The 22,067-nt window shown below is 43.0% G+C and overlaps 1 protein-coding gene across 1 annotated transcript in view; it reads right to left on the reverse strand.

Annotated features, from left to right (window-relative positions):
* Positions 1-22,067, reverse strand: part of SORCS3 (sortilin related VPS10 domain containing receptor 3) — a gene marked incomplete at its 5' end in the record, with an annotated part of 274,223 nt that overhangs the window by 194,046 nt on the left and 58,110 nt on the right. The gene's annotated exons all lie outside the window — the stretch shown is intronic.

A 22,067-nucleotide genomic window follows, 5' to 3' on the forward strand; every position in this document is an offset into this window, starting at 1 on the left:
CAGTCTGTTACCGTCAGCATAATACCGGGAAGAGACCTGTTCAAATCATAAGGACCTTGGTACGTGACTATGCAATCGGTGCCCAACTTAATGGCTTTTGAAAAGATGCTCTGAGCATCCCTTTTGCTACTGGATTCACTTCCCCCTTCCCCGATTGCATTTTTCCCTTTATTTCCCTATGCAGAGACCTTTAGGAGGAAGATAAAAGCAAAGCTGCTTCCAAGCAGGGTGTGAAAAGAAACCTGCCAGGCAGATTTGAGTCAGCATATGCAAGCCCATGTCAGCCTAAACTGCTGCTGTGCAGCAGGGAAATAAGGACAAGGCCCTTTTTATTGAGACTTAAACCTCACACACACCTTCCCATACAAATCGGGAAGAACCAGCTGCCACTTACAGCAGCCAAGGATCGTACATGTCCTTGCACCAACTGATGGGAGCAGCCTGCACTGCTCCTAGCTAAAACCTGCCAAGGCACGTTTATAGATATGACCCATATTTCCAGAGTCACTCCAATAGGATATCTCATGAATGGAAATTTGGAAGCCATGCACCCCAGCATAAGCAGTGCCTTGCCAGGAACGACTCCCTCTTTAGTGCTCACAACTGAGGCAAGGTTTCACAGAGGTAGTTTTCCAGTTTCAACCTGGAGGAGGACTCCCACTGAGGTCAGCAGATCCTGGATCCAGTCCTAAACGTATTACACGAAGCCTCTATATCATGATCAAACTTCAACAGAATAACTCTTGCTTAAATTGCAATCCCAACTGGAGGCAGCATCCATAACCTGCCAGCACTGTGTGTGCCTCTCCTCAGATCTCCTATGCCTTGTATTTTTGGAGATACAAACCCTACAAATTGCAGGAAAATGGCAGCTTTGCAGGAGTGGGGTGAAGCCTGCTCAGCTCCTGGGTATAAATACAAAGTAAAAGCATGCTGTTTAGTAGGGTTTTTCTGAATTTTCATGCACAGTTACTACCAAAAATCCAGCTCTGCCCATTGTCAACACATGCAGAACAAAAGCATAACCACCCCTATGCAGCTAAATCTCAGGGGGTCCCTGGGGCATGGTAATACAGCCACCTGCAGCAAAATGCCCACAAACTCACTTACCACATGTGCCCAAGCCAGGCACCAGACCACAAGCCCAGGGACCCCACCCTGTCCCATTTGCTTTTGAGACAAAACTGTTGAATTTCAACAGTGTTAATGCTCATTCTGTCTTGGAAGCTTGACAAACAGAGGGGCTGGGGAGGCTTTACCCCACAGCCTGCCCCAGGAACGCTGCGAGAGGACATTCCCCACCACACAGCCTTTGAGATTGCAGCAGCAGATGCTGCTACCAAGCAAGTGTCCCAGGTGGTTAAGACACAGATCAGAGCCCAAAAGACACAGCTGGTTCCTGCCTTGCTTTCACAGGGTGTTTCTGAAACAGCCTTGCAATGGGGGCTTCAAAATATTTCAAGAAGCTACCCTGAGGTCTCCGCATGTTGTCGTCCCAACTGTGTCAAGTGACTGCAAAAGGGGTGGCAGGGGCAGACCCAGGCAAGAGCCCAATTCTCTAGGACGTTGTTATGTGAATGCTTTAGGTGAAAAAGAACGGAACAAAACAAAGAAAATTAGATAATTTTGTCCAAAACTGAATTCTGACAGGGAAAAAAAGAAAACCCCTCACTGATTCAAGCTGAGACATTTGATTCAAATTCCTACTTTGTAGTTGAAGAAGCTTTGCTTGTTTTTGTCAACACTGACAAATAATCATGGCTTTTCTGTGTCAGAGTAATTTTGCATGAAAATCTTGATGGTTTTCATTTTAAAAGCTGAATTCAATTGAAAATTGGAGATTTCACATTTAAAGCATGAACTGCTTCAAAACAAAAGAAGCATTTTCTCCCCCTGAACTGCAGGAAATGTAGAATTGCCACCCCACAGGAAAAAGCACACTCCTCAACCTAAATCAAGATGAAAAGATTTTGATCTGGGGAAAAGAAATATATATAAAAAAAAAAAAAAAAAAAAAAAAAAAAAAAAAAAGTTCCCAGTTATATTGATTCAGAAACAAAGAAAACTTTCACTTAGGCATTATTTTTTTTTTAATCAAAATAAAGAAAACAACTGTATAGTCTCAAATGAAACTGTCTGGTTTCCATTCATCAAACCGACGCCCCCAAAATTAATTTTTAAGTCAAATGAATGCTGAGCTGCCTTTTTCCCCAGGCTCATAGTGCTTGCTCTGGGGAACATGGCTCAGGTGGGAAATTTCCCCACTGTCCCCCGGGGACCAGGCGCTTCCCCCAGCCCCATAGGTGGGTGTCCCTGGGGGCACCGAGCAGCCCAGGTGGCTGAGAGTGAAGCGAGAGAGGAGCAGCCTGCAGGACAGAGCCGGGAAATAGGTCAGGCTGAGTTACAGCTCCCTTAAGGCAACAGAAACCCTTTGGAAAATGTAATTTAAAGCTGAGCTTACACAAAACTAAATGACCTGAAAATTCAATAAACTGTTTCGGTTTTCAAGGCAGAAGTGGGGATGGAGAAAGGATAATCAGAGAAAGTTTGTTTTGTTGTTTTTTTTTTTTTTTTCCCCCCATGGAACCGAAATGACATTCCAGTCCTTCAAGGATTTCCTCGTGCAGTGTATTTTACACATAGGCCTCCCATACTTTTTTGTTCTGTACAAACTACGTTGTTGACTGAAGACCCTGCTAAAAGGTCTGCGTGACAAAAATGCCAACCCTTGTCAATTACTCATCCTCAAAGGCTTACACTATAATACAGTTTAAGAGTCCCTGGCACTTTCCAATCCTGCCATGGCACTGAGCCACTAGGTCCAGGCCCAACGTGACAGACCTCTCCTCGAAGGCCAGCAGGTCTCCAGGCCTGCCCAGCCTAGCAACCTCAAGCCTTGACACGATTTGGCTGATGTGAAATGACAGAAAATACGACCAGAAATAGGAGTCCAAGTTTCTTTCTGCGTTGAGAAGAAATCCCTGAGGGGGCTCCTATTGTTCAGGAAATTATTAGGAATCTCTGAGCCTATAAATCACAGAAGTGCTCAGAAGCTCTTCAGAGTGTTTGGTGGCGTAGCAATCTTTTGTGCTCATAAAATTTTACTATGAAGGAAAATGACTTTAGTTCATTAAACCCTCCTCCAGATCTTGCTGATTCCAAGTTGGCAAAGTGCTTTGCACATACCCCACAGTAGATACATAACTGGTTCCCACAAATCAGCACGTAAAGGCACTGCAGTTCCTCCAGCAGGCTGACAGCAAACTTCAGAACAACCGAGAAGTGCCAAGTCATGGGCAGTCATCCTCCAGTATTGGGAGACACGTATTACAGAAGGGGGAGAAGAGCAGCAGCCAGAGAGAAGAGGCGACCATGTCACGTAGATGTCTGAAAGGCCAGCCCCGAGCTGCTTGGTGAGACTCACCTCGCCTCTAAGTGATCCCAGTGTATCAGCACAGAGATTTACACAGCTCGCCACTGCCCCTGTCCACATATTTACAGAAAGTAATTAATAATGAGCAAAGGGATGAGCACCGGGTAGCACACAGCACAACAAAGGAACTGTGAACAAATTTACAAGTGAAAAATGAGAGGTCTTTGCTTGCTTGCTCTGGCAGGCAGGGTCCCGGACTCCATTTCCTACCTACAGACTATTTCCATGATGTTTACGGCCTTTGCTGCCCCACACACCAGCCACAGGAAGCTTGTCCACAATTTTCATCAACCTTTCCCACATTCAGATAAGAGCAAAGCACCCAACAAGTAAATTAAAAACGTGAATGGGCACAGCTCCTGGGAACCAGCAGCAGCAAACCGCTTGCGGATGAAGGCAAATTGGCTTAAAAAGGTTTAGGACCTGAACGCCGGCAGCGCTGCCCTATGGAGGTCCCTAGCTGCTTGTTTCTTTCATTTATTTTTTCTTTTTAAAAGGGACAAAATTAATAATTAAAGGTGACCTAATCAACAAACTAATTGAGTTATTTGGGATGATGAATTTGCTAAGTAAAACAGTTTGTTTTTTTTAGTCTCTACATTTAAAGCTAAGTCAGGTGAAACCCACCGATATCTGTCTAGCTTTCTGTACACAAATGCTCAAACGTGGCAATAGGAGACTTTGTGCTCAACAGATTTCTGCTGATGTGTGGGATGGGCTCAGCCAGCAGCTGAGCACCCACCCAGATGCTCACTCCCCAGTCCAGAGGAAGGGGGGAAGGAACCAGAACAAAAGCAATAACCCCAGTAATAACCCTTCATAACCCCAGTCCAACCAGAACTCCCCCCATGCACCAAAGACGTGCACACACAGGTGATCACCCCACTACACATCATCTCCATCCCCACTTGCCCCAGAGATCTAAGTGCAGTTGCTGCTACCTAGGAGTGCTCTCCCCATGTGCCAGAAGCACACAGCATCATTACAAAGCTCCCTGTGAGGAATTTAAATTCCACCGGTGCTAATGGATTTAGCAAGCAACACCACTGCGAGAAAAGGCAAGTAATGTCATCTTTGTTTTACTGATGTGAAACCAGAGGCAGGGAGAGATTAAGTGCTTCTCTACATGGAAACACTCAGGAGGAGGAATCCAAAACAACTTTTAGGGTTTGGTTCAATTCACTTTGCAAGTATATCAGGAAAAATCTAATTAAAGACCATTTTATTCTGAAATAGAGTCTCCATCCAGGAATTTTACATGGCTGAAATAATCCACTTAAACAGATTTAGTTCATTTAGGCTAACAAGCAACACCTGGAAGATAAAGCCACAATCAGAGTTCACACATAGGAACAGAGTGATTAGCAAAAGGACCACATGCAACTTAAGCACCAATCTTTTCCCTAGCCTGGTGAACACAGCTGAAAAAAAACTTATCTCCAGGTACTAACCCTTGAAGAACAGCACATCCTAAAACCCTCAGATACTAACAAGAAATAGAGGCCAAATCCTGCCCATTGGAAATCAGAGCAACATTTTTGCATGAGCAAGATGATGCCAGCTGAAGCAGCAAATGACTTTTTTCTTTTAATCTCTGGAGAGAGATCAATGATCTGTGGGTGGCTTCAGGCAGTGCTGGCAAAAGAGCCCTCTGAAATTGAAGGAGACAAGTCCCAAGATCACACACAAAAGCAAAACATGTTCCAGTGAACTTGTGATCTCCAAACAGCTGAGGCTGTCAAATTTGTCCTCAAAACAAAAACTAGGAACTCAAAGAATGACGTTCTCCTTTAATCCTCCCTTGCCTGCATTGCTTTTCACTTTCCCTTATGAAAGCTGCCGCAGCATGCTCTTTCTTTCCCCTGTCCTCCTTCCTGTCCATATAAATCAGGCAGCAGAACAAGCTGGAGCCAGACCACGAGAGGTCTTCCCATGGATTCCCTGGGGATACCGGAGGCAGATCACATTGCCTTCACAAAAAGTGCCCTCTGCATGAAAGCAGCCGTTTGAAATTCCCATTACAAGGCTTGGGGTGAGTGAACAGAATCCACAGAAAAACAACACTACGGTGCTTTGTAGAAAGAGCCAGCACTGGAAAGCATAACTCCCTCCTCCCGCGTGACTACCAGCAGGAGCAGGACAGGATCTGTGCACACTGGTTCCCTGCTTTGGCAATTTGGATTTGAACCTACCAGACTCTCTCATGCTTTTGATTTTAAGCTTTTTGGGACAGGGACCATCCATAGGATGCATTCACTGGTGCCTTGCACAGGAGTCCCTGCCACAGGTGTGAATGCAGCTGAATATCACTGGCACCACAGCAACAACTAATGCCTGCAGGACTCGGGGGGGACCTGTGATGCGTTACAGTAACAGGAAAAATCAGATTCTCCTCCCAAAGCACTGATTCCATTTCTTACCCAAGTGAGTGGTATCTGTTGCCACCAGCAGAATAGGGTCTACAAGTCAGACATGTTGCTCTTCCATCTCTATGATGGATGTTAGTAAATAGATGATATCCCTTGTATAACATTTTTTTTCACAGAGAAAGAAAAAACCCACACCAGTAAATTTAAGTTTCGGCAAACACCCTCTGCCTATCTACGTACCTTTAGCGTATGTGCACACACACACAAATTATGATCAGTTTCTTAAAATCTCCTTCCTAAAGAAGTAAAAGAAAGGCCTCCAGCATGGTTATCAGTCCTTAGAGAGAACCTGGATTCTGTCCCAGAGGCTGAAATAGAGCCCTAAACGTAGCTACCAGGTCAGATCATAAAACCCTTTGTCCTCGTTGTAGGGGAAAAAAAACACTCCACAAAAGCTAAGTACGAGTAGATTTATTAGCCCCTCAGGAGAGAGCCTCTGGGAAAAGACATGGTGAATTAGCCGCCTTTTTAAGGACGGCAAAAAAACACAGGAGACATTTAAGTAGAATTCCAGACTACCGTGAATAAACACATGGGAGGGGAGGGGACGCACCCAATGCTACCGGCAGCAGTTGTGGCAGTGGGGCAGTAAAGCCCCCAGGTTCTGACCCACGTTTCTGGCAAGGCACAGTTGTGCTCCCCAGAATCTGTCCCAGCTCACGGATGGCCTCGCTGCACACAAACACACATTGCCACCAGAAAAGACATCTAGATTGCTTAAAATAACAGAAGCCTGAGCTTTATCTCTGCGTAAGTCAGTTAAACATAAATACAATCTCTCCTGGCAGGAGGTGATATGATTTAAGGGTCCCCTATCATACATTATAAGAGGTGATAGCGAAGAACTCATAATTTATTTTTATTGATTCAGCAACCTATGCTGGATCATATCTCCCAATTCTTCCCCTTTGCTAAGAAACTTCCACTGAAGCCTTGGGAAATTTAATTTATCTTTTTCCCCCTTTTCTTCTTCTTGCTTTTAAAGCTGCTGTGTGCACACCTCTACCTAAGTTCAAGAAGAAAATGAAAAAAAAGGCCCCAGTCACTTTGCCAGCCCTGTTCTCCTTCCAATTATCTTCTGATACCATCTGCGAGCCAGCAGATTTTGTGCAGCAATTTAACTCTGTGGAGTCACATACCTACTGAAGGGCAATTTAAAGCTTCTGACAGGGGGACCTGAAGAGAAGGAATGATTTGAACTCTAAGGCTGGGCACGCTATCTTCGGAGGACAGCTCTCAATAAAAAAAAGTTGACAGAAGGGAGGGCAGAGCAGCCCCCTGAGACACCATAAACTGCAAGGACAGGTGGGGGCTTTCCTTGAGGACTGACTGATTTCATAAAGAAAACTAACTAGGTGGGGGAATTTTGTGCATAAGCCATTTCTAAAAGAGAGGACAAAAAATAGCTCCCATAAAGCTGATTTTTTATTTTTCAAAAAAAATTAGGCTGCTTTTTGTTCTTCCATTTCAGACTCCAGACTCTACTCTCACTCCATACCCATACATACATACATAAAAGTCACTGATCTTCCTCAGTTTGACTTAATTAACAACTCCCATAACCGGTGCCGAACAGAGCATGGGGAAGAGATTCCCTCTCGTTCCAGGGAAGGGAGATGGTTTAGGTAACCTGCTGAAGCCCTTTCCAGCCTAATGTCTATGGCTCAAAGACTTATTCGTTTATGTGAAAAAGCTTCACTGATAGATCAGGAGAATTAGCTGCTATGCCAAAGGACAGAAACTCAGGCCTGTTGTGCTCCCGAAACACCGAGCCTTGCCTTTGACACGACAGTAGGAGATGGGTGATGGAGAAGGCACCGTGTGAGCAGTGCAGCCTGGCCACTGGCCTGGCACTCAGAGCAGGGAAAGGCATCAGAGCCTCTTTGCTCTTTTCCCAGCTCTGATGCCAGCTCACTCTATGCCTGAGTTAACCCACCTGCAGGGAGATTAATTCGTGATGGCAATATTGTTGTTCAGAATTTAATAATATTGTCTCAGAATATTACGTCAAGAAAGCATCACTCTCCCTCCAGGAGAAGCAGTCCAGAAGCTGAAGTTTCACAGATGCTACCATGAAGGGAAAGGATGTACCTGTTGGAAATGAGCCCTTGCATCTTTTAATAACCAGTTAAAAGACCTTCCATACCTGTCATGGGATCATTGTTATCAACAAATCCAAGCACCTTAGACCTTCACGTATTCCCTTCCTCGCAACAGCCCAGGGAAATAAAGAGTGCTGAGTTTTTCCAGATAACAAGTACAGGCACAGAGGAAATAAGGGCAAAAATGCACAGATTGTTCCGTTACGGTTAGCACAGGCAGCTAAGTCCACCATTTAGATCTTCCCACACATTTGCTGCCTGACCTCAAATGCATGTAACATCATTAGTGTAAAACCTTTATTTAATGGTAAGCCTTTATATAAGCCTAAGTGGAGTGTTTGTAAATAAAATTAACTAGTAGTGAAAATTGGGTATGAAAATCATTACAGAAAAAAAAAAAAAATAATAAGATAAAAATGATAGTTTAGAATATACAAGGAACTATCCCAGGCAAGGTGGGTCAGTCAGGCTGAGCAGGACACAGGACCAGAAAGTGCTGGAGGCAAGAGCACAAGTCAGGGCTCTCCACAGACAAAAAGGTCAGAAGCAACAGTTTGAGTGCTAACTAGCCAATTAACATATTTTTACATTATTATAGATTCAACCAAGATGAAATGATCTGATTACCTTATAGATTAAGGCAATAAAAGAGTAGTCTGTCAAATTGGCTTCACTCTTCTGACCTTGAACCTACATTTATGCGGCAGTTCCTATCTGCAGATGCCCACACCTCCTTTGAAACTTATTGGCTCAGCTGCAGGAAGGTCAAATTCTGCCTTAGCAGTTCCTTTTCCAAATTATATTTATTTAAAATCAAGAGGAAAGATCAGTTCAATTATCTTTATTATGTTTGTATTCTTATTCTGAACTCACGTACCATCGTGTGGATGTGTTTCATGATCAGTACGACACTTGAATTCCTTACACCAGAGCTACAGTGCTTCTTTTTTATTCTTTGTGTTGTATCATTAAGTAGTTAAGCAAAATTATTTTCATCTGTTGATGTGAAAACACACACACTCTGGGCAATTTCCTTCCTTTGTTCCGTGCAGAGCAGCTCCTTGCTCATGCCAAACACCCCTGGAGCTCTGATATTATCGCCTTTGAAGGGCCTAATCGAGCAGACTTTCATGAAATCTGGTTCACTAGACGTTTCCAGAAACCAGGCTGGGAATGATTCCTCTGTGTATATCCATCACACTGAGTCAGCCATTTGCAATGTCCTCCATCATCCAAGGGCACTAAAATAATTTCTGTTTTTTCCTGTAGTGTCCAAAGTAACAGATATGCTAAGAGCAAATCGGCTCACACAATAGCTCCCTTGATATGCAACGGAATAAGGCATAGAGGGCTCTTAAGTTCACGATTCAGCTTCTCCCTGTTTATGAGGCATCCAAGCTTGCACACCAAACCCTCCAGACAGCTCCAGACACTCCACAGTGCCAGAGCTGTTTGCATTTTGCCTGATAAACCACAGAACCGCAGGAGCTGGTTGATGGACATCCGCATGAGGCAGGTGCCGTGGGGTTTGGCTCTGCCTCCAACTGACATTTAACTATTGCAGAGTGCAGCTACACCAGCAGCAAAGACAGAACATGATCTATATCACAAGAGCTTATAAATAACCTTGCCCAGAGACAAAACAGCTTCTTAACAAGTGGAACGGGAACCACCAGTAAGTGGGGTCCTGGCTGGCTAACACAGGGAATACATTTTTCCCCACCTGAATATTTCCTGAATACAACTAAAATATATTTGCATAAAATCTGACCCCATAAGGAAGGAAAAAAAAATAATATCCATATATTTTTAAATATTGGCCTCTGAAAAACTGGTACCCGCTTTGGGGTGGGGGAGGCAGGAAGGATTGCATCAGGAACCACAATGGTATCATAACTTATGGTGTTGCCCAATACTGCAGTTGTGGGGTGCAAGTTTAAAAAAAATCCATTCATCTGGTTTTGAGCTCTCTAAGAAAGAAAAATATATTTATCCCACTTTAGAAATATCTTGTGCTAACGTCTACATGGGGAGATGTGAAACAGCATGGTTAAAGCTGTCAAGGGCAATTTTTCTTACAGACTTAAGTGTTCCATTACAAAAAAAAAAAAAAAAAAAAAAAAGAGAGAGAAATAGAGGAACTTTAATTCAAATCTCCTTTAATGCAACATTATGGCTGAGAATTTCAAAGCCATAAAAGTTAGGAAATTCAGAAGTACAGGTTCTACATTACGCATGTGGATTGTATAACAGAACAGAGGCAAACCACTACCGCATAAATCCAAAGCACTGCTGGTTTTGCAGTCCTTTGGGGTTCAGGGCGGTTGATCAGATAAAAATACCTGCTTGCTCTATATTGCAACCCTCACTACAGCATAAAACTTTCAGGAAGGTCTGAACTCATGGGGTCACTCTCCTTCTCTCACACGTGGACTGAAGGATCCTGAAAAGTTCTTGCCCACTTGCCAACAGAGAAATAGAAGCATGTTCTTTATGTCAAGCCACCCCCTATATCCTTCCTCATGCAGAAAATAGGAATCACAGTCATGACAACCGGGACTTGCTGACTGTCATTTGAACGGGGACTGCTTCTAAGATGAGGATTTGGGATGCAGTAACCCAGGAATAGATAGATCCCTTTTGAGTCTTACATGACAAAAGTTAGATTTAAGCAGAAGGTGCAGTTCTTTGCCCACTCAGCACCTGCATTAGCTCTCTTCTCCATCACAGGAATATTTGGGACCCCAAACCTGAAAATAGGAAAACAGAAAAGTGGCACTCTCACATTTTATGAGAATACTCTATAGTTCTGCAGGGTCTCCAGGTGTCCTTCAGGTACCTTCACCTACACCTGCTGTAGGGTTGCCTTGCACCTTACACCCCAATACAAAAACTGTCCACCACTGAAGAGCTCTGAACAGTAATAGTCCAGTCCCACCAACTGTTCCAGCACAGCCATGATCTCAAACACCAGAAGTTTCTCAAAGCTTCTGAAAGTCCTTCTGCCCTTGGGGAATGTTTTCATGGGAACAATCTCTCTCCTTCACCAGTCACACCCTCATGTCCTGCTTTCATAAACGCCGTGAAGTCACAGACTACCCTGTCACTCCTCGCCCTGCAGTCTCTCTAGCACCTGTTATGACCACACAATAAAACCTAAGATTGGCATGGACTGGAGAACAGCCAGGCACACCAGATTCATCCTTGCATTTTATCAGAGCCTAGACTAGAGAGGATCAGTAGAGGATCATCTCTGGATGGCAGTAATGACAGATAGGTGACAAGGTTCAACTGAAGGTAAAACTAAATCCTATTAATACATGACACATGAGCACAAAATCTTAAATAGGGAACCATGGAATAAATTTGCTGGTTCCTCTTCAGGTAAAGTAGGGTCACCTCCAGTTCCAGCGCAGGTTCTGTGTGCTCCAGGGAACAACACCCTCCACACCCTCAAAATCTCATGTGATGGTTGCAAAACCCTCAAAGTAACTCCAATAATGACAACAACCAATAAGACAAAGAACTGTGACATAAGCTCGATCCAGAAGTCTCTTCTGCTTTTGTGACTGTGCAGGAGTTCATCATGACAAGTACTGGTTGCTCCAGGTGCTTCTCATGGGTAAGGAAGGATCAGAGCTCCTACAGTTACCAGAGGCTGAAGCACCGTGTGGACCAGAGGAACGATTCAAGGTGATGCTATTAGGGTACCAACTCTCTACAGGCTGTTTTGGTAGTCCTGGCAAAAAGCACAGGGAGGACAAGGTGAGGAGCAAGTCTTAACTACCAGTGGTAGACTAAAGAACAAATCCAAAGGCCCATTCTGCCTTTGCTGTTTTACGACTGTCCTTTCACAAGGGTGATCATCTACAGTTACTTCTTGTTAAGCATTTCACAAACCAAGATAAGTTCTCTCATCCCTTTTACAGCAGGACCAAGTGCAAATGCTCTGAAGAGCAGCAGCAGCACCCCTGATTATCCTAACAGCACAACCTGTTACACACTCACACGAAGGACACAGCAGAATGATTCGTACTTGTCTGAATTCAGAAAGTTTTAAAATACCCTCAGAGCTCCTTTGCAAGCCTATGACTACTGCTTCACAAAACACTGCATACTTCCTGAAACACCTCATGCTTTTTTTCTAAGCATGTGTATAGATAACCATTTTTAACTATAAATACAGATATGTAATGTTTCTAAACTCCATTGCATTTTTTCTTCATCCAAAAAAGATGCCAGAAAATTGACTCAGAGTGTTTTGAATACCTCAAATTAACAGTGCTGAAGTCAGAATGGAACAGAACACTCTTGAACAGTTATTGCTGGTACTTGCAGGTGCCACGAGCCCTTCACATTCAAGAATATTGAATTTACATTCAAATGTAAAAGAAAAATTAAACCAACTTGATTCGAGCGCTCTTACATCAGGAGAGCAAGGGGTATTTTTAGAGCAACAGCTTAGCATTCACAGCACATATTGTGTTCTTGATTAAACAAGAGATCTGCGCGAACATAATAAACCTGTAATTTTATTGGCCAAGCACTATGGAAACAATTTGGAATACATGGATTGCGATGTTAAGCAAACTGCAGCCCATGTATAACACCCATGAATTATAGCAGTTTGGCAACGAGCTGACCGGTTGCTTCTCACAGCCTTTAATAACAATCATCCACATCTTCACCGCACAATAGAAATTAGAGATGCAAGAGGCCTATTAGCTCATCCAGAAAATACAGGATTGTTCCCTATGGGATAATTGCTAATACTCTGTCCAAAGTAGATTTAAAGCTGTAAAGCAAGGTAGCCTCTTTAGCAAGATTACTACGAGTGGCTGAGAACTCTGCTCCATAAAGCTTGTGTGTGTGTTCCCCTCCCCCCCCAAACATTATACTTAAACATTTCATCTCTTTAAAAAGGTTAAAGGAGCCCAAGGAGCCCATTCCCCACTGGATTTCCATCTAGTCAGTGGAGAGAGAGGAGTTCATCTGTTTTCTATAAAGCAGCAGGATATAGAGACTGTCTTTGGCTAACAGCCCCCATGACCAGCTGTCCCCACCACCCAAGCTCATCCCATCACAGTGCCCCCAGCACCATAGTTTGCCTTTACTGCCTACACATGTCCATAGGCTTGCACCCTCTTTCCATTACTGAGGTCTTCCAGCCACAGAAGTGTATGTGTATTTTGCTTGAAATATTCATTCAGTAAACCAGATCTCCCAGCTCAGTGAACCACATGTGCACGCGCTATGTCCACTTCAGCCATCCTTGGCTGGGGACATGTGGCAACACAAGGACTGGCAGGTCCAGTGCAAGGGACAGTGCCTCACCGTGTCCTGTACGAGGGCAGGGCTCTGGCACCAGGCTGCATCTAGTTAAATGTCCTTGCTGAAAACTCTGTCAGTCGTGGCATTTGAGCGGCATCCATGAGTGCTGCATCTCCACTACTTGGTAAGCTTCCATGCACTGCATCAATCCCTTGGGGAGCCCAGAACTAACAGAAATAATATGCATACAAAAAGAGTTCTGGTGTTCCTGGGATGCAAGAAGGGAATTTGATTTGCAGGCAGTGGAATTATACCAAATATACCACAGTCCAGGACAAATCTGGAGCCTTATAGATGGGCAGTCCAGCACCCAAAACAAGGGCATCCTGTTTTTCGTTCAGACAGTCAGTAATACGATCTTGAGAAATTTGTGTGCAAAGATGGACAGAGCAACATTCAGTCCTAATTAACACTTTAACAGATCCAAATTGACAAAAGAAAAAGTCTTCAGCCTGTACATGTTAGGTCAGTAAACATTACCACATGCTTTTCAAAAGCCAAGAAATGAGAATGCAAAATAATTTACCACGTGACAAGACAGAACTGGAACTTGAGAGGATGTGCCTCTTAACCCCAAGCATTACATGACATTACATGATAAGCCCTTTCAAACTCTAACAACAATTATTAGTATGCAGTTAATGACCCCAGCAACAGCTTTGAGAAGTCTTCCAAGCCAGGAACAAAGGAAATGGCTATATACAAGTCAAGCTGCTTTGTATTTTTCCCCTTCCCTTTTTCACATCTCTATCTTTATTTCCCTTTCTAAGAGAAATTTCTTCTCAACTTGCTTCTCCCACTCTTCCAAAACTTCTGGTAAAAACTAGCATGCACAGAGCTAGGAGACCCTCTGGGATTTACAGCTGCTTGATCCTACTCTTACACCCACTACAAAACTCCTTGCTATTAACTAAATTGTTGCTATTGTTCGTCATATTCTTCTCATTTAATAGAAACATTCGGTGACTGTGCTTCTCTAATACTAGCCCTGGTCTCTACCACCTTTGATATCCATAGACATTTGCCAAATAGTTGTGCAAGCAGGATTTCAACCAGTCCCCAGCATGCATCGACTCCGTCAACTCATTACACTATGTTAGGAAAGCAGGACTAGAAGGGACAGCATTTTGTCTAGAGCAAATCAGCTACCTCATGTGTCCCGAAGACTTCTTAACTCCTCTGAACAAACTTCAGACCTTCATTGCAAAAGACAAAACAATAAAAAAAAGACACGCTAATGTACCACTAGAAGAGAAAAGTCAAGGGCACTGCCAGCGTCCTCCACCCTCGCAGTAACAAGGAAGCTAAGAAATGCCAAGATGACTGTCTGAAGTGGACCACAGAGAGGAATAAACCGCATCAGATATATAGCACCTCTCTGCTTCTGAGCTGAAGGAGACACTTTTTTAAAACATTCTGCTATCTTAACACACTTTTCAAAGTGTATTTTCAAATGAAAATTGTGAAATGTTTGTCTTGTATTAGCATTTACAGGTGGAGTTCATGACACGCAACAGAATAATCTGTATAATGAACAAGAGCAGAACTAACAGTTCTGTATTATAAAATTCCCCCATTCCACTTGAGAAGTGACCACATTACAGTGAAGAGTGATGCTTATATATTGAATACAGTACTTTAAAATCCTTCAGGATGAAAAAAAAAAAATCACAAAGACACAGCAACTGATTATTATTGCCACAAGAGGGGAAAAAAAATAGTTTGAGGATATAAGAGAGAGCTCTTTTCCTGAAGAATCACCTTCCTTTTGGGAAAGACGAACCACCCATAATGACAGAGGAAAATCTTTGGAAGTAGTAGCAGAAAGACATTAGAGGTGGCAATCACCATGTCAGACACACTACACTGCAGGGAAAGGGGAGAATGACCAGATAATGAAATTACAGAGCATTGAAAATGTCAAAGAGCGACAGTGCTCGACCATCATTCACAGGTTATATGAGGCATTAACAGGCTGATATCCCATTCCAATGACAAAGATGGCAACAAGAACAGTAAATAGTCCAAAATGAATCTGTAGCTGAGACCAGAAATTTAATGAAACGAGGAGATGGGCAGAAAATGAATCTTATTTTCACTGTGAAGCCTTCAAACTGGAAGCTGCCAGCCATGTTCAGAAACAGTAATAGCTCAGGGAAGCATTATTTGACCTTCCTTATCTATGACCCCCCCCACAACAGTGAGTCTTCACCACAAAAAGGGGTATCAAGTTTCACTAACAGACACCCAGACTGTTGGCAAGCAATGACACAAGCTGCAGCAAGGGAATTTCCAGCGAGGTACATGAGATGAGGTTTGGGGGTTAGGTGTCCTTCATGATCAAGGAGACCAAGTGCTTCACCAGAGGTCCAAAGAGTTTGAGGTATCCAGGGCATGCCTCTGAGCAACTTAACCTAACTTCACAGCTGGATGTATCTTCAAAGCTGATCTGAGCAGAAACTGGACCAGATGACCTACCGAGGTCTCCCCTCACATCTAAGTGACTCCGAACCAATGAGTTTTGCTCCCTTCAAACAGAAATTCCATTTATGCAAAATCAGTTAAAATAAGCATCTTTACACAGCAGTAAAGCCAGAAAAACCCCAAGCCTATGATGTAATGCCCTTTTTAACTTTAAGATGGATGATAGCTACAAATATTATATATATATATACACATGCACACACCTCTACCACCATTCCTCCTATAAAAAGGAAAAAAGGCACCTCAAGGTGGGCCAAAACACACAGTCTGTTTATGCAAGCCCATTCTTGGAAACCAGGAGATTGTAATGCAGCTTGCAAAAAATCTAAATGAACAATCAGATCCCAGACAGCTCTGTGCAGAGCCTATCTCTACGCATTCTCTCCAGATACAGCAGCCCAGCACCACACAAGGCAGCCAGGGTTGTGCTGGGACCAAGGTCTCTGCATCACAGAACCTCTCCTATTTTCAGATCAACCTAATAAGCCCCCTGTTGAACAGGTGAGAGCAAGACGATTTCAAAGGTTACTGCAGTAGTCAGCCAATGTCTGATAAGATCAGAGCTAAAAGGTAGTTTGTAAGGTAATCCAGACTCCACACTGGTTTCATACAGAGCCTAGATTTTCTAAATTCTAAGTTGTATTTTAGAACCGAGTTCACCTAAATTTCATCAGGATCATGTCTTGGAAGTATAAAAAGCAAAACAAACAAAGATATCATTCACTTAATTTAATCTGGAAAACATAAATAGAGTGATTTCCTCATTCCATCAAACACATGCAAATTTAATTTCAGACCATTCAATTTTTCCTGTAAACAAACAAATGAAAAATCAAGCATAGGAAAAGCAACTCTTGGAAACACTTCCTCTTGTCGTGTGCATAGCATGTCTTTCCCTCTCCCTGCTGGCTTGTATCATATTTAATACTACAATTTCCATAAGCTGCTGGAATTCAGTCTGCTAAAGATGTGCATGCAGTAAGTGAGGTATTATAAAGTGCATATGTTCAGTAAGCACTGGTGTCTGGACATCTGTGCACAGTGGTTATTGAGAGATATAAGACAAAAGACCCCTATCCCTACTGATTTCAGGAATGTCAAGTTTTTACCACAGTCTAGTGGCAGCCATCCTGCCAAAAAAAAACAAACTTAACCAGCATGTGAATCAAAAAAATCTTTCCACCCACAAGACCTATTCCTTCCTTGCTAGATACAGAGATTTCGCATCATGCACAGAAAGTTCGGCCATTGCACAATTAAGGTGTGAATAAGATCACCTCAAGGCATTCTTGAATATGAGCGTCTCACTCGTTACAAGAGCATAATGTTCTTCTGTCTCTACTGCACAACAGCCATGGATCATGTGAAAAGAGGCAGCCTTGGAGGTAGGTAGATGGATATCCAACTCTTGCAAGCTTCATGGTCATATAGCCAATGCATTATGGAGATCTATGGACAGACAGCGCAGACCTTGGCAATCTCTTTGACTCAAAGCCCATCTGCCACAGCAGCGGAACAAATGAACAATAGCTGGCTTTGAACTGCCACCTACACCCTTAATTATACCTGAAGTGTCTCCCAGAATCATCCAGGAGTGGCTGAGATAACACCCACCAAAACTCTTCAGAAATCACAAAGTGCACCCTAGTACTACACAAGAGCCATCTCCATTTCTCCCCCTGCTGTACACAGCTTAATCCGGTCCTCGCTGCAGCTTGTCCTGCACAGCCTGCTTAAGGTTGTTTTTCTTATCGTTCTTCCTGCAGTCTGAAGTAAAGATGTAATCACCACAGTTGCAGTGTTATCCTCCAGAAATTATTTTGTCACAGGAAAAAGTACAAATACACAATTACCTGCTCTAGCTTTGCTAGCTCAGAAGGACCCAACTGTGAAGTGCTTCCTATTTTCCAGGAAAGGACTGAAAGCTTGTGCCTATATGTATAGCAGTAGGTAAGTGCTTGTACATTTCTTTAAAAAGCCTATGAAAACAATACCAGGTTTTATCTGTCAGAATCACATAGCTTTTCCATCTCAAAAGCCTTCAGGTAGCTGTTCCAGAGGTGAAAACAAAACAACAACAAAAAAAAGGTGACAAGCCACCCCAAAAGCTCATTTTTAATAAGCCAGAAAGAAAGGCCAAGCTAGCCCCTGCACACCAATTCCTACAAATCAAGATGCCATTGACACTGCTGGAGACACGCATCTGGAATTAAAACCTGCCCCCACTACCTCAACTAGCGACAAACATGCAGGATTATTCAGGTTTGGAAGCCTACTAAAGTTGAGCTAGGAACACTTAGAGAGCCCATCTCATCAATTCCCATCTCCCAGGCAGGATCTGCCTTCTCTGAATCACTCCCAGAGATATATGTCTAGCTTCTTCCCAAAGATCTCTGATGCCATAAACAGCACAATCATCTCCCAAGGATCTGTACCAGCTTTTATCATTATAAAGCTTTCGACATGTATATAAACTACTCTCATCCCATCTTTCCTGCTACATTACAAGCATATAATTTCTCATCCAACCCTTGAAAGATACAAAAAAATAGATTACTTCTAACAACTGCTTTTTACATTCACGTTATTACCCTTCTTCAGTTTCCTCTTCTTTAGGCTAAGCATCTCCTATTCGTTTGAGCTTTTCTTGTAAACCTGGTTTCCTTATGGTTCAGCATCTTCACTGCTCTCTTTTGTGTTCTTTCCCAATGATCTCAATCTTTAAGTGAGCTTAGACTGGCCACAGGGCTAAAGCTGAAACCTTACTAGTTCTGAGTGTGCTAGGATTACTTTGTATGTCTTGCAGGCTATAATCCTGCTCATTGGAGCAACAAGGGATTTGCTTCCTCAAAAGACTTGCTCCCAGCAAGACCTATCCTCAGTGCACCATGCAGTTCAGTTGTTAGAGGAGGAGCTGACAAGAACATGAACAAGCTAGGGGAAAATGCAGGAAGCCCACTTCCTGGCATTCAGGGCATTAAATAGGGTTTTGTTTTTGACCCATTTCTCACACAGGGAGGCTGGATTTGTGTCTGACCTGTTTTGTTTTGCTTTAAAAATAAAAATAAAAATGATGCAATGAAGTCTATTGTGGAGAAAATCCAGAGGAAGCAGCAGAGAAGCTGTCAGGTTCACATGCAAGTAACTGAGAGCCCAGTCTAGACTTTTCTTCCTTTCTGCCTCTTGCAGCATAACCTGACCCCCTTTCAGTGCTCAAGAAAATATTTTAGTGAACGCATCCAGTGCTACACAGTTGTGCAGGCATCTCAGCAATGGGATTAAAGTCATCCCCGTCAAATAGAGCAGACTTCAAGAATCACTGTCATCCTGTCCTTATATTGAAAGAATTTGACAGGAAAACACTGCTACCAGGCAAACAAATCAACCAAAATGCCCACATTGGTGAAGGAGTAGAGAAATAGCTGGATTATGATCCAACATGCCAAGTGCTGGTAAGGCCAAAGCAACTTTGTCACTAGGAGAGAAGACAGTGCTTCCTGATATACAGCCCTAACATATCTGTGCGGTGTAAATGCAATTTATGTGGGCTATAATGCAGTTAATTTATCCCCATAAAGGAAGGCGACACTGTAACTCACCAGGCAGGTCCTGGTTCTTACTGTCACTCATGGTGATAAATTTAATGATACACCACAAGTTTCTGTTCACGACTTTTCAATTGTGTGGCTTAAGCTCATCAGACACAAACATTAATATGACGGTCTCTGTGGCAATCCAGAAGTGACACATATCCATCCACATTTTTTGTGATCCCCCCCACCTTTCTGGTCTCAGAACATAGCACTTACGAGAAGTCAGACTGACAAGACTGGAGACCAACCCATTTATCTGGAGCCAAAGCAGACATGCAGCATAGAACAAGTTACCTACATGTTGTTCCCCTGCCAGTGTGCATCAGCTTTGGCTGCTGTGAGCCCATCTCCAAGAGTAAGAGCATAAATCAATTTTTGTGACTGTTCAGAGCTGGCTTCTCTGGTGACACTCAGCATTTGTACCAACTGCGCTGGTAGGTTCTGTCATAGAGATGTTTATCCATTAGGAAACAAAACCAAATTCCTCATTTCAACTGATCTTACAAGCTCCTTTATTTCTGTTTCCACACACATACACAAAAAAAAAAAAAAAAAAAAAAAAAAAGTTTTCATTAGCTTGTTTACCTTTCAAAACATCTGAAGCCAGCAATTTTTTCCTTCCACATCCATATTCAGTCCATTCCTTGACCTCCAAGCCATGAGTGCCCAGGGCACACAAGACAAGCACACAGAATATAAAACATCTCAGCAGCAGAGGTAGACAAGAACTCATTTTAATTTCCATATAAACATCAGGAATTTTGTGTTTGTTTTTTAAAGAATTGGTTATAAGAGCATTTCTATGGTAGTTCTACAATTACACATCCATCTAGTAGCAGAGCCTGAGGTGCACACAGCTGAACAACAACATATAAATTTATTTTTAATATATTTACTTATGTATTTTCCAACTAAGGCTGCTAAGCAAAGAAATACATGGCAGTAAACTTCGGAAAGAACAGAAAGGAAGGTAATGTAAGAAAGGAATTTAAAGAAGTAGTTCAGAGTTATCTTTTCCCAGGCTTTATGGTGTATTGAAGTTCTAATGCAGGTATTTCTTTTTCTTGACAAAAAGAATATAATGAAACTAGAAAATAGCATCACGGAAATCCACAATGGTAACAAGCCTGAAAAATGGTATCAGTGAAACTGATTCTCATTACCTATTTAAGGGTGTAATTCCACAGGATGCTTCTTGAACTTTCTCTCCCCGTACCGCAGCTTTCTCAGAGGCATCTGATGGCAGAGCTGACAGTCCCACCAGAGCTCCTACTTTGACAGCTAGCTGAATTTTACCCTGCACACAAGGCTCACACACAACACGTGCTTTTCTGTCACTTCTTGACCACCTGCCAGCCTCCTCTGCACACATGAGATGGGGGAGCTCTTCCACCCAGTACCCTTTCCCTGTACTTTGAATCTCCTGTGAACTTCTGCACAATTTATTAAATTTGTTCCCAAACTCTCCTTAGCCATGGTGTTTCCAATACACCTTGCAACAGTAGGGTTATAGGTCCTAGTTATAGGTACCTGGTGCTGCTCCTACTGCACCTAGGCCAAGAGCCCCTGGGGACAGCAACCATTCTCTCAGCCTCTCTGTACCATCTCTCAAGCAACTGCTCAGGCAAAAATTAATATCCCACATATGACTGCCAAAGCAAACAAAAAGGTGGAAAGATGGAAGCTAATGGGAACACTGTGTTGCAGTTTGTTCTTCTGGTTAACTGACAAGCCCACCTCCGGGACCACGGCAGTGCCAGGTGTTACACGATCCCATTTCACACACAACCTGGGCCTTACAACACGCCGAAGTAAAAATGAGTTGCTGGGCCAATCGCTCTGACTCCTTCCAGAAAACTGAGTTTTATTTTCATGATAATTAGTAATGTCAGCAGCAATGGGTCCTCCCCTACCCAAGCAGAATCTGTCCTGTGACAGAGCATCAGTTTCATTAATCAAGCTTGCAGCGGCAATTAAAGGACAAGCGTTACAAATGCAAGTTTCTCAGCCCTTTACACGCTGCCACTTGGTGTCATCCTGTCCCACTGACAAGCAGGACAAAATCAACAAGGGGCCAGGAATCCCCCTGGTTTCCTGGGGGACTGAAGATGCTGCCTGGCCTTGGCAGGGTCTTTGGCCAACCTTGTTCCTCCAGAAGAGAAGTGTTTGCAATAAAAGATAAACTGGATCTTTCCAGGCTCATGATTCTCTTCACTGTTCAGCTCCACTCAGAAAATAAAATGAACATTTTAAGAACTGGGCTCCTGTTTTCTTTCATAGCAGAGACATCTGCTGCAGGACATGTGAGGGAACAGATGAAAATCAAGAATACCTGCAGTCGAGCAATCCTAAACAGTCCATTAAGCAAATGAACAAAGGCAGCTTTGCAGCACATTTAGGATTTTGCCAATGCTCAATTCATCTGACTACAAAACTGAGAAAGGACAATGGTCCAGAAAAAGTTACAGATCCCACGCATTTCCCAGTCTCCGTACTGGGATCCTCCAGTGAGCATTTAGCCACCCGCAGAGCTTTGACATCAGCTTGAATTCAGTATTTTCTCCCAGTCTGCTTTCTCCCAGCCCTTTAGATGCAACAATCCAGTAGCTCGTGGATAACAGGTATGTCAATCTTCCTATAAAAGTTCTGTTTCCTTTTGCCTCCAGAGGAAAACAGAGAACTCTTTGAAATAGCT

This window comes from Aythya marila, assembly GCF_965140915.1.
Source record: "Aythya marila genome assembly, chromosome: 7".
In the NCBI taxonomy this organism is placed as follows: domain Eukaryota; kingdom Metazoa; phylum Chordata; class Aves; order Anseriformes; family Anatidae; genus Aythya; species Aythya marila.